We start from the raw sequence: 13,679 nt of genomic DNA on the forward strand, positions 1-13,679 counted from the left end.
TGTTTTTTTTTTAAGATTTTATTTATTTATTTATTTGAGAGACAGAGAGAAAGCATGACTGGGGGAGGGGTAGAGGGAGAAACAGACTCCCTGCTGAGTGGGTAGCTGAATGTGGGGCTCAATCTCAGAACTCTGGGACCATGATCTAAGCTGAAGGCAGAAGCTTAATCTACTGAGCCACCCAGGTGCCCCAATAAGTTATAGTTTTGGAGTTTTTAAAAAAATTTTATTTATTTAATTGACAGAGAGAGAAAGAGAATGCACAAGCAGGGAGAGCAATAGAGGGGAGAAGGAGAAAAGCAGGCTCCACAATGAGCAGAGAGCCCAACGTGGGTCTCCATCCTAGGACCCTGAGATCAGGACCTGGGCCAAAGAGATGTTTAACTAATTGAGCTACCCAGGTGCCCCAATATATTGTAGTTTTAAAGGTGCTTATTTATTTTGAATTTTAAAATGTATTGTTAATAAATTTTTTCTGTAGAATCCATATGGATGCAAGAGAATACTTTATCTCCTCAAACAGTACACTAGACATCTCTGGGACACCTGGGTGTCTCAGTCAGTTAAGTGTCTGCCTCCAGCTCAGGCCACAATCCTAAGATCCTGGGATGGAGTCCTGTATCCAGCTTCTTGCTCAGCGGGGAGGCTGCTTCTTCCTCTGCCCACTGCTCCCCCTGCTTGTGCACTCGCTCAGGCTCTCTCTCTCTCTGACAAATAAAAATCTTGAAAAAAAAAAAAAACCACTAGACCATCTCCAAAATAGGTAACTTCAGGGCCAGCCCAAGATTAAATATTAGCCTTATATTTGTGTAACTTAAGAAAGCCAAGATCTGCCCCAAAGTGAATATCTGCCTCCACAGATAAAAGCTACTAGTAATTTTTCAATGCAATTCATTCACGGGAAACAATTAACTTTCACCTCACTTAGTACTAATTTCACAAGTTATAAAGACCTAAGAAGTACTTGGAGACTCAAGAGTGCAACTCAGATACCAAATCAAAGTAAGAGATTTAGATTTTGAGGTAACATACTGGAAATAATAGATGAAGCCATAAGAAGGAGCTCATATTCCAGAAAAAATGTGGGGAGAGAAAAGTGCCAGGTTTGAAAAAGAATTTAAGTGGAAAAAACTTACAACAAAAATTAATTAGGAAAGGTAAAAAGTAAGGGGAAGAACCAGAGTGGTGATGTTGTTGGACATGTCAAAGAAGAAGAATTTCAAGAGCAAAAAGTTGGTACGCGAAGCCCAATATGAATAGTAATCTTAAAGAATAAGGACTAAGGTCATTTGTTTTTGAATGACAGCTGAGAAAACAGTAAAGTAGTAAATGTTGGCAATTAGAAATGTGGATAATGCATCATTTCACTGATTTCTAAGAAATGTCTATACTGAATAGCTAGGGTGCCAAGTAGTCAAGATTTAAAAATGTTTCCATGCAGGGGAAAAGAAAAAAAGGAAAGTTCTATACCATAGCCTCACAGGTTGAGATGCAAAAAGGATAAAAAGCAGTTGAAAGTGAGTCAGGTCTACACTCAAAGGTCAAGAATATTATAACCAAAATAACAACCCTTTTTTCCTCAAACCTGATATTTAAAGTCCCACAAAGTTTAATATTTTTTAAAAAGCACTGCTTTTCTTCTGTCCCTTTGTATCACTGAAAGTGTTTTGCCAATCTCTAATAAAAGAAAAAAATACAGCAATCCTAAAAGGAGTCATCACACTCTGTCATTTTAGCTGTTTACATGAAACAGAAAAGTAATGTGCATGTTGGGAATCCAAGCAGAGTGAACTCTGTTACCCTTACCCTGTCTTTAAGGACAGCCCACTTAAGTGATTTCTGGAAATCTTAAACAAGTAAGACCCTCCTGATTCCAGAATCTCAGCTAGCACTTTGATTAAGTCTAAAGATTTGACAGTGAAAGAATTGCCCAACCCTGCTCTAAAAAGATTTTTAAAAAACCCTTACTTTAGGGGGGAAAAAAATTCTACCTCCTGTGAAACTTGCAATATCTTCAAAGAAAATCTTTTTCTGTTTCGGTACAGGAAAGGAGCTTGGCACCTGAAAACCAGGGCATGCCATCTCTCCAACAAAGATATTTCTCGTGTTTTTGCAGAGTAACCTCAGCGATTAAAAGGGGTAATCAAAGTACATGAGGGCAGAGAACCCAATAACTTATAACAAATCTTCATTAAACACTTATTGGTTGCAGAAAATACATGAATTTCCACAGGTCCCTGGGATAATATCCTGGGATATTTGTTCGTTCTCCCCCACATCCCTTAATCTCTAGCACAGAGACTTACCTTTGTCTTCTGCAATAGAGATGAGTACATCTTCCTAGGACTGATGTTGGAAGAGGGGTGGCAGAGAGAACAGAAGAGGTGAGTTCTCAGGACTCCATTCCTGGGCAGGTTTAGTGATTCCAGGCACCCCCTCCATCACAGCTGGAGCTGTAGGGGTAACTGGTAAGACTGCTTTTTATTTTCTCTTTTTAGTCTGCTGAACATGGTTTCCTAAAACTGAATATATTCATTAAAGTGAAATAATGAGTAGATAACTTTCCCCACACTATGCTTTATTCCTTTCTGAGCAACACAAAACCGCAACACCCAGGGCCATGGAAGTTAACGTTGTCAATGTTGTAACACCATAAAGTTAGAAGGAACTTTCAAAATGAGCCCAGTCGTGGGTATTAAGGAGGGCACGTATTGCATGGAGCACTGGATGTGATGCGCAAACAATGAATCATGGAACACTACATCAAAAACTGATGTTGTACTGTATGGTGACTAACATACACAATTTTAAAAATAGGAAAATAATAAATAAATCAGTAAAAAAAATGTTCTGGCCCAAACCCCTCATTTTACTGATGAAGAAATGGGGACTTAGAGATGGGTAATTACTTGCCCAAGGGTACACAGTTACTGGAAGATTAGGATTGAAACTGTAGTTATGTTTTACCACACCAAACTTTTCTTGCAACAATAAACAAACAGATTGCATTTTCTCTTTTTTCCATTTCTCATTTTCCCCTTCCTTCCTTCTTTTCTTTCCTTTTTTCTTTATTCCCTTCTTCCTTTTTTCCTCCATTCTTTTCTTCCTTGTTTCATTCCTTCTTCCTTTTTTTGAATTGAATAAGTATTAAAACCAAAGATTAAAAGTATTGCATTCTTTAACCCACCACACTGTCTACCCCTCCAGGCACCATTACGAAGTCTTCAACGGTGTCTTTGAACTGAAACTTGTTTTACAGGTTCTCAGCTTAGGCACAACCTCATTATTTGTTTTTTAATAATTTGAAAATAACTCTTTATGTATTTTATAATTTTTGAACTTTGCAAAACTTGGCTTATCCCTGTATTATCTGTTTCAGCATCAGTTTCCTACATATGGACGGCCAATACAGCCATTAGATCCATTTCAAATGTATTCACTGAAACAGTGAGTGAAATTTTGTGACACAAGTCAACAATAGTTTCATGGGTCCAGATTTATCATAGCACATTAGACATAATTTTACATTGACCTTAACAGTAATGGAATTTTAAAGTTAAAAAACATAAACTTTAACACTAATCTACTTTTATGAGTCGCTGTTACCCAGAAGAGTTAAAAGTTGTATGTGCCAAAAAAAAAAAAAAAAAAGTGTATGTGCCAAGGTCATATATTTAATTAACAGTGGAACCAGCATTAAAGCTTCTCTACTGGATGGTCTACCAGTTCAATTGTTTATCCTGCTACATCACATTGCCTCCCCAAATGCAGCTTACAGATGAACACAATTATTTGCATCTTTCCATCCTAATGTTCCTAAAATAAACTTTGAGTTGTTCTTCAGTAATCATTCTTTTTATTAAGAGGATGTTTTGATTCTGTCTTCCTTTGTTGGATTCCACCTTTCTTTCATCTGTGGGCCTTTGCTGCAGTTGCCCTGCTGAAATGATAAACAAACCTTCAGGTTCTTGTCTGATATCATCAAAGGAGAAAATAAAGCAGTTCCTTGCGTTTATGAAACAGGTTTCCTTCCTGGTTGGCACAGCCATCATTGCTTATGAAAGTAGCTGCATCAAGAAATCTGCTCTATGACTTCTTAAGAATTGGGGCATAGTGAATTTTTGTGTTTCAACCTTTATAGAAGCTGTATAACTTCAATTCTCAGTGTTGCTTTTCACCAACACTGTCTTCTCTTAGTCATCTGTGAACCCTACCCTCATGATTCCCAGAATACTAAATCAGTCATCAGATTCCACTATTGCTGAACTCTCTCCCATATCTCTCCCTTTGAGAGTGGAGTTTCAACAGCAGTTCAACTCTTTGAGACCTAGACTCTTCTGCTGATCTCCAAATGTATAGATTATACATCTATAATCTCCTAGCTTCCGTCCTTCCAAAATGTGTCCATTTTACCTGAGTGTCTAACAGCCCAAGATCTTTGATTACTATTAATTTCTTCCTTCTTGACACTCTCAATTTCTTTGACTACAAAACCAACTCTTGCTCCTGGTTCTCCCCCAATCCTCTGATTAATCTTTAGTCTTCTTTGCAGACTCCTCTTCCTCTAATAATCTCTTATATATGATATCCTCCTCTCTTCTCAATATACAAGGTCTGCTGGTCAAATGAATTTACTCAGCCAGCACCTAACTGATCCCTCACAAAGCTACATCTACAGGCCAGATCTCTCTCTCACACCTCGCAGACAAAAGTCTAGAGCTACTCTGTCCAGTACAGAAGCCCTAATACATGAAGGTATTTAAACTCAAATTTAAATTAAGTAAAATTTAATCTAATTTAAGACTCAATTTTAAGTTAGCATATTGGGCAGCACAAATATAAAAAAAATTCTCATCAATACAGAAAGCCCTATTGGACTGTGCTAGTCTAGAACTTTCCACAAACAATATCAAGAGAAACCCATTTCTACCTTAAAATAACTAAAATGTCTCTTATATGAATTTTTAAACCTACTCTTCTATATAAATTTCCTTCCTGTCTCCTCTACAGTAACCCTATTGATATTGACATAGTTCCCATAAACTTTCCAATAGTCTCCTAGTTGATTTCCCTGTCCATGTTCCTGCATATCCTACACCCTACCACAATTCATTTTTGCACAATGTAACCAAGGATCTTTTTCCAAAGTGTAAAGCTGGTTGTGTTAAGCTCCTAGTAATAAGTTTCAGTGGTCTTCTAGTATCTATATAAGATGACCACATAATTTATCATCTAAACTCCGACAATTTTGATAATAATAGGGAATGCTATCAATAATTATTCTGCTACAATAGGACTAAAATGGACTCTCTGAGGTAAACCTGTATGTATGTTTACTCTTTACAGAATCTAAATTTCTTAGCTTAGTTTATGAGCTCTTATATAATCTGACCCTGTCTACCTCTTCAGCTCTGTAGATCTACTTGTCATTCATCAAATGTAATGTCCTGTTACTCTTCTGTGAATTTTGTTGTTCTGGACCCTCCATCTAGATCGCCTGCACTTTCCTTGTCATGCCTGCTAAATACAGAATTTTAAAAGATGTATATAAGTACTATATACTCTATTGTTTTTAAATATATTATTTCCTGCTTATGAAATAATATACAATTCTCAGAGTAACTTGAAAAGTATAGAAAAGTTGAAAAAAACAAAAACATCCACATTTTAACCACTGAGAGATAACCACAATTAATATTCCATTGTGTATTTTTCTCTATCCATATATACACACACAGTTTTCTTACCAAAATTTAATTTTTACTATTTTATAATAGGCTGTTTTGTGTGATATATTATTTTCTCATGTCACAAGTATTCTTTTATAATAGGAGTTTTATTGATGAGATATTAATTCATTGTACGAAGATAACACAAGTTTAGCTAATCTTGTGTTGGATATTTTTTGAAATTTATGAAATTTTTAAACAAATAAATCTTCTCACAACAAAAGCTATTCATATTCACTGAAGACTTCTGCAAGGAAAATGCACAAAGAAGAAAAGAGATTTATCACATTCTGAAAAATTACTTGTATGGTGTTTGAAAGAATAGTCTATATGAAAACATATTTCTGAAATTGCTATTAAGTCAATGGAAAAATATTGCAATTCTAGAAATATGGACATGCAAATTTGCAAGAATGCAAATATTGTATAAAGATAGTTTTTCCACAGCTATGAATATTTTTCTCTTAATATCTAATACAGCTACTAAGCTTAATACTTATAAACATATACATGTTAAACATGTTTGTAAGAAATACTTCTTAAGATATGTAGCAGCATTCTAGGAATTCTACCCATGAACATTAAGGTGGAATGTAGCCTTTCTGAAAATTTCCACTGCATTTTAATCACATATGAAATAGAGATTCACTGTTAAAAAGTTATGCAAAATTTCTGACCTAGGAATTTTTGAAAACATCAATTATTTCTCTGAAAGATGTTAGACTTAACCAAGCATAATTGGACCTGAATTTGTGATTCCAGGAAACAGAAATATGATTAATATATCACAGATATAGTAACCATTTACCATTTCAGCAAGTGAAAGGTCGACGTGCGAATATATGAATACCAGAACATGTGCCAAAATGCTACCATAATTTTATTACTTGATGTCCTTCTGCTAATTTTAAAATGACTTCATTCAATCTGAATTAAACTTTAATATGCCACATCTTGGTACTTGTTTGCCAGGAAAATGTCACAAATTTATTCTAGTGACCTCTGCACATTGACCTATTGCTGAAATGTTTAACTATCTCCTTTCAAAAAAAAAAAAAAAGATATCAGAATATTTAGAAAGAAAGAATGCCACCAGCTAGGATCTGTAGTGACCGAATAATATTAATATTCAATTGGATTTTAGAGGAAGTAGTTCAGAAAACTATAAAAATATCGACAATTCTTGTTGACTCCAAGCCCTAAACATATACATAGCATAAGACTCAAAAGTTGTGGTTGAGAAAACACAACCTCCCAGAAGGGCCTAAATTTAGCAAACTCACACCAGTATGTCAATATAGAGCCAAGCAGCACCCATGTTTGCAGAGGAGAAACGAGGAGGCACAGTGGCACTTGGCCATTCTGAACTGGGCGTTAAGGAAGAGCATGTAACTCACCTTTGTAGGTGTCTGGGTATATCTGGGAAACATCAGGGGTAAGACCATAGCCTGCAGGTTATGCACACTTGCACAGACTAATTATAGAAATGTCCAAGTGCCAAAAAACACTGGGTATCCCTGGCTAAAGAAGGAAAAAAAAGAAAGCTAAGGTGAATGGCTCAGACCAAAGCTAAACACACTGCAGGAACACTGGTTATGGGGCACTTGGGTGGCTCAGTCAGTTAGGCATCTGCCTTAGACTCAGGTCATAAGCCCAGGGTCCTGGGATCCAGTCCGACCTGGGGCTCTCTGCTCAGTGAGGAGCCTGCTACTCCCTCTCCCTCTGCCTGCTTCTCCCTTTGCTTATGCAAAGAGAGAGAGAGTATATATATATAGATATGTATGTATGTATATATACATATATACATATACATACATATACATACATACATACATATATATGTATATATATACACACATATCTCTCTCTATATATATATTTATTTATATATAATAAAATAAATAAAAATCTTAAAAAAAAAAAAAAGAACACTGAGGGGATAGAGCCTCCTTATGTTTACTAGCGAATCAAGGATGTGTGCTAACACAGGCATGAAAAGAGGTACAAATCCTCATGTTTAGGAGGTGAACGCAAATCAGTTCAGATAAATTACCCTGCCTTAGTGTTCAGTTTGAGATCATGTCAGATTGCCAATATATTGACCGGAGAAGATCCAAACTGATGTTTGCTATAGTATGCGCCAAAAGTCTCACTGGTTTTTACCGCTTCTGACGGCACTTCCTATAGATGATTTCATCAGAGCACTCACTGGTTTTTACACAACAGCAGAGATAGGAGCAGGTGACAAGTGATAACAGAGCTGGTACCAGTTGGATGGGCTACTGAGATTAACACACAGCTGTCCTGGCACCAACAGGCATGTCCTATTGGAGCAAACTCGCACTTTTCACCCTGAAATGTATAATTACTGCCTTGACTAGGGCACAATGCTAACCTTTCCTTGTACTTCATTTATAAGCATTCTTCTAGGCACAATTATACACACAAATGCATTTTTTTGCTCCTTAAGCTGTGAATGTTGTCAATTAAAAAAAGAACATTTGTATAGATCAAATCATTTTCCTTTGGGCTCTAATATAGATTTTGTAGATGGGGTTCATAGGCCCATAAGCTAAGTTAGTGACCACTGCAGGCAAGTAAAATGTGTCATGCAATAATAACACTGGGTGGTTGTTAAGAGCTTTACAGGTTTTAAGTCACTTTCACATATATTACTTTATTTCGTGTTCACAATAACCTAGGAAGTAGGACAGGAGATACTATCATTTGTGTGCCATTGAGTAAACTACTCTGGGTTTAGAGGTGTTTCATGTGTTGCTTAAAGACCCATGACTAGTAACTGTGCAGGTTTTCTAATTCAGAGTTCAGTGTTCTTTCCTCTACAAAATAAACTAAATTGGATTACTGTCAAATATTTTTAAAATTTCTCTCTGTATGTATGTATATGTATGTATATATATATATATATTTCTAGAAAAATTTCTCCATATAAGTTCTATGCAAGGACACCTAGATAAATTTCTGTATATGTTACTTACATATAGATATTTCTAGAAAGGAGAGAACTTGTCTGCCAAAATTCTCTAATTCCACCCCTATTCCAACACTAGGAGGAAACAGGAATATATTTCCTTTGAATTCAGAGAGGATTAGGAGGACCCTCTGCTCTGGCTACAGGGAAAGAAATGCAGGAGGAACTAACTCTCCAACCTGGAAATACACACAGCATGAATCATCTATTTTAATGTAATGACAATAGTTTCTATGCTCTGAAGTTACTTCATATACTTGAAGAAAGTTGGCAGAATAACCTCCAACCTACAAGTCAGGAACTTGGACTAGTGAAAGTTTTATTTAAGTGACCTTTACCTTTAACAAAGTCTGAATGTGAAGCTCCCCTCCATTCCTGCAGGCCTCAGGCTATAAGGAAAACAGGGTATTAGAGGAATAAAAATGTCAATAAGAACTGAGTAAATAATGGAAACGTTGATAATACCACAACAAATAATGTCCAAAAGACAGTTAAAACATGAAAATATCAAGAGAAGCGGAGGTAAGATTTCTCTTAGGCGATTTGAATTTCTAAATCTCTTAGGAATAACTTTTATCATCTGCAAAATCTTTTTAAAAAATTTAATTGTATTTGTCAATGCAACATCTATTGGAACTTATGTCTTGTTTTATTTGGCACTTTAGTAAGGCACTTTTGCATAATATGTCAACACACTGTGCTAACCTTTGTCAAGAAAGGCAAGCATTTGAATCTTTGTCAGTCAAGCATTTCATTTTTAAAAAATGATCTAAGAGTCAAGAACAATAGACAACTATTCTTGGCTTCATTAGTGCCTTTATTTTGATCTTTCCCTTTTGACACTCTCTCAGGCACATTTAGGCAAATCTAGTGACACTAAGCCCCATTTAAAAAAAAACAAAAATTCCACAATGAAGTTCTCCACTTGACTGGAAGATTTCCACTCTCAGAAAGAGTGGAAATTGAATATTATTTTCTTTCACTCTGAGATTCATTTAAAGTAAGAAAAGGTGCATCAAAGCCAGATTGGGGTTAGTAATGAATGGGGAGAAAGTGCAGCAACTATTAGATTCAAGATATGACCAAATTTAGCAGGAGTAAGGCAGAGAGGCTGACAGAGAGATGAGATCAAGAATATATTAAATACCACAAATCTCATTAATCTGTACCTAAGGCAATGAACAGTAGACCCTGTTACTTTTTGAAATGAAAGAAAACACATTGGGGAGGAACCGTAAGTATTAATTAGTTAGATACATATACATTCCTCTTAATTAGTTCACATTTCCCAAAGTAAATAAACACTCAGAGATGATGTTTAATTCTCTGCTAATTAATATTAATGTTAGAAATGCTAACCCAAAAAAGTCAATATCTAGATATAGTGTGCCTGTGCTTTTCATGCTATCTGTATTTTTGAAGTGCGTTCTTTGCACAAGTGGAAATGTTCTTAATTATTTTTAATTCTAGATGTAGTCAGAGACTCTGAGTCTTAAGAAGTACAGTGAGGGAGACTACCTATGGTGAGTCTTCAGAAGAATTCAGTGTATATGTTTACATAGGGAGGGATGACTTTATCACTATCTTTTTTTAATTTTTTAAATTTTTTTATTAACATATAATGTATTATTAGCCCCAGGGGTACATGTCTGTGAATGACCAGGTTTACACACTTCACAACACTCACCATAGCACATACCCTCCCGAATGTCCATAACCCAACCACCCTTTCCCTACCCCTCTCCCCCTGGCAACCCTCAGTTTGTTTTGTGAGATTAAGAGTCTCTTATGGTTTGTCTCCCTCCCGATCCCATCTTGTTTCATTTATCCATTCCTACCCCCCAAACCCCCCACATTGCCTCTCAACTTCCTCATATCAGGGAGATCATATGATAATTGTCTTTCTCTGATCGACTTATTTCACTAAGCATAATATCCTCTAGTTCCCTCCACGTCATTGCAAATGGCAAGATCTCATTTCTTTTGATGGCTGCAATAGTATTCCATTGTGTATATATATACCACATCTTCTTTATCCATTCATCTGTTGATGGACATCTAGGTTCTTTCCATAGTTTGGCTATTGTATCATTATCTTTTGAAAGGGTTGAGCACCACTAGGTAGTTACCTAAAAGATACAAAAATACTGATTCAAGGAGACACACGTACCTTGATACTTATAACAGCATTATCAAAATAGTCAGATTACGGACAAAGCCCAAATGTCCATCAACTGACAAATGGATAAAGAAGTTGTGAGATATATATATATACTCAGTCTATATTCAGTATATATATATGCTCAGCCATAAAAAGAAGAATGAAATCTTGTCATTTGCAACAACATGGATGGAGCTAGAGTGTATTATGCTAAGTGATATAAATCAGTCAGAGAAAGAAAAATACCATATGATTTCACTCATACATGGAATTTAAGAAACAAAACAGATGAGCATAGGGGAAAAAAAGAGGCAAACCATAAAAAAACTCAATTATAGCGACACACTGAGGGTTGCTGGAGGGGAGGTGGGTGAGGAGGATGGGTTAAATGGGTGATGGGGATTAAGGAAGGCATTTGTGATAAGCACTGGATGTTTTATGTAGGCAATGAATCACTGAATTCTAGTCCTGAAACTAACATAATACATGTTAATTAAATGGAGTTTAAATAAAAACCTGAAATTAAAACAAATATATACATAAATGCATAAATAAAATTTAAAAACAAAAAAGAAAACTTGGCTATCTTTAGAAACAAAATGCAAAAATAAAAATGGTTACATTATATTATTTTTATAATTATTATTTTTCTTTTTCTTAAAGCATTCAAAGACTTAAAGTAGCACCTATCAATAATACCATTTATGTTTTTCTCCTTGCTGGAATAAGTAAGAGAGTCTTCCTCAAGATGGTGAAGCTCCTTGTGGGTAGGGGCCATTTGTTGGTTGTGTTCATCAATCTAAACTCAGTTCTTATCACAGTACCTGGAACATAATAAAAGTTAAATAAATAGTTGTAGAATCGATGAGTGAATTATACTCTATATTCAAACTGGCTTCTTGAAAATCAAACATCTCTACACATCTTCAGTATGTATATGATGAAGAAGGAGGGTATGCCTTATAAGTAGACAGAGCTGGACTACTTTATAAGTAGACAGCATAGACTAATCTAGGCTGACCACCAAAATAACTGAACCTCAGTTTCCCCTTATCTAAAATGAGATGCTCACTTTGCCTTGCTGTGTTATAGATTATAGATATTGTATACACACACATACACACACACACACACGAGTCCAGCAGAATATCGGATATTTATTATATGTTCAAAAAATTGAAATTATTTTTACCATTTAATACCTAGATCATCTATTAAAGTAAGTTTAAAATGAAAAGCTTAGTCAAAACTTAGTGCAGCCTCTCATAAATGAGAAAAATTAGAAAGAACAAGCAGTTTGCTGAAGAGTCAAAAATTAGTGATTTTCAGAGAAACAGGGGTCTGTACCAATTCCTGCTGATGGGTTTGAAAGCAAATTTCACTGGATCCATCCTCTACTTTTAATTGCACATACATTTTGACATAATTCAGCATATCTTTTTCCAGGCCCCACGAAACTATATATATGTGGATATTACTATCTCTTAATATTAATCTTCTTATATTTTTATGGCTTCTCTGCCTTTGAAACAAGGTAAATAAACTTAGAAACTGTGCATGATGAATCAGTTCTCCAAATGACTGCAGTATACACTGATTTAGATTGTCCTGAATACTGGCTGAACTAGATTATTTCAATTTTTTTCAAAGTGGCTCAGTTAGTTAGGCATCAGACTCTTGACTTAAGCCCAGGTCATGATCACAGGGTTATGAGACCAACCCCGAGCTCTTTCCACACTCAGTGGGGAGTCTGCTTAAGATTCTGTCCCTCTCCTTCCACCTCTCCCCTCCGCATGCAAAGCGCTCTCTCACTCTCTCAAATAAATAAATAAGTATTTTTTTTTTAAAAAAAGGAGTGAAATAATGTTTGGTAAAATACTCATCTTATCAAAATACCAGAAAAACTTAGTCTGTGCCTAAGGCAAGGTGTGATACTATTAGGTAGTGTCTTACTACTTTACAGAGGCCTCAAATCATGCTACTCTTTTTAGCAAATTGAAATTATTCCAATGGCTTGAGAACATCTGGAGAAGCTTTAGACTTATCCACTTCTTAGCTTCCAGCACAGTGGTCTCCTCCTGTGTCTGCTTCTTCCTTCAGAACTGTCTTCTCTACCACCAGTGCACGTCTTATTCCTGCCTTTCTCTTTACTGTGTACTGATCCACTGGGTGTGGTTAAGGGTCTGAACCATCAGCATCTTCATCTACAGTCCACTCCCAAGTCCAGCAGTGAAATGCTTAGAGCAGTGGAAACACAAGGATTCCAGACAGACTTGGTTCGTGTCCTGTCACTCGGGGGTAACAGGCCTCAGCCATACTTTGCTTCCTTGACTGAGGTTACCTCATCTGTATATCAAGGGTGGCAAAAACATGGACTATTGTGGTTCTCCAAGGTTATTCAGAAGCTAAGAATGCACTGAAAACTGTAAGTGCCCCCCATATATTGGTTGCTTTCTTTTTTCTTTTTAAGATTTTATTTATTTGTCAGAGAGAGAGAGCACAGAACTAGGAGGAGGAGTAGGCAGAGGGAAAATCAGACTTCCTGCTAAGCTAGGAGCCTGGTATGGACTCAATCCCAGGACCCTAGGCTCATGACCTGAGCCAGGCGTCCCTATTGGTTGCTTTTAGGATTATCCCCAAAGGACCCTTCTCTGTCCATGCTTACTTGCTAGGATAAACTGAGAGTTGATAACCACTAAACTGATGAGCTACAACATTGGTGAGCTCCAGTAATAAAAGTAAAGTGTCTTAGTCAGTTTGGGCTGCTATACCAACATATACACTCAGAAGCTTGAAC

The 13,679-nt window shown here is 36.2% G+C and overlaps 1 long non-coding RNA gene and 1 other non-coding gene across 3 annotated transcripts; both read right to left on the reverse strand.

The window, feature by feature from the left end:
- Positions 1-2,318: 2,318 nt before the first annotated feature.
- On the reverse strand, positions 2,319-11,693 carry LOC122919150. Of its 2 annotated transcripts, XR_006386752.1 has the most exons (4): positions 11,582-11,693; positions 9,060-9,110; positions 7,127-7,250; positions 2,319-2,346 (listed from the first exon to the last, which is right to left on the reverse strand). It is a non-coding gene; the product is annotated as an uncharacterized LOC122919150 (long non-coding RNA). The 2 variants fall into 2 exon arrangements; XR_006386753.1 differs by lacking the exons at positions 2,319-2,346; positions 7,127-7,250 and adding an exon at positions 3,927-3,940.
- Positions 7,875-7,933, reverse strand: LOC122890812. The gene has a single exon (XR_006381233.1). It is a non-coding gene; the product is annotated as a small nucleolar RNA SNORD49 (small nucleolar RNA).
- Positions 11,694-13,679: the final 1,986 nt, after the last annotated feature.

The sequence above is a fragment of the Neovison vison genome, chromosome 11, assembly GCF_020171115.1.
Source record: "Neovison vison isolate M4711 chromosome 11, ASM_NN_V1, whole genome shotgun sequence".
In the NCBI taxonomy this organism is placed as follows: domain Eukaryota; kingdom Metazoa; phylum Chordata; class Mammalia; order Carnivora; family Mustelidae; genus Neogale; species Neogale vison.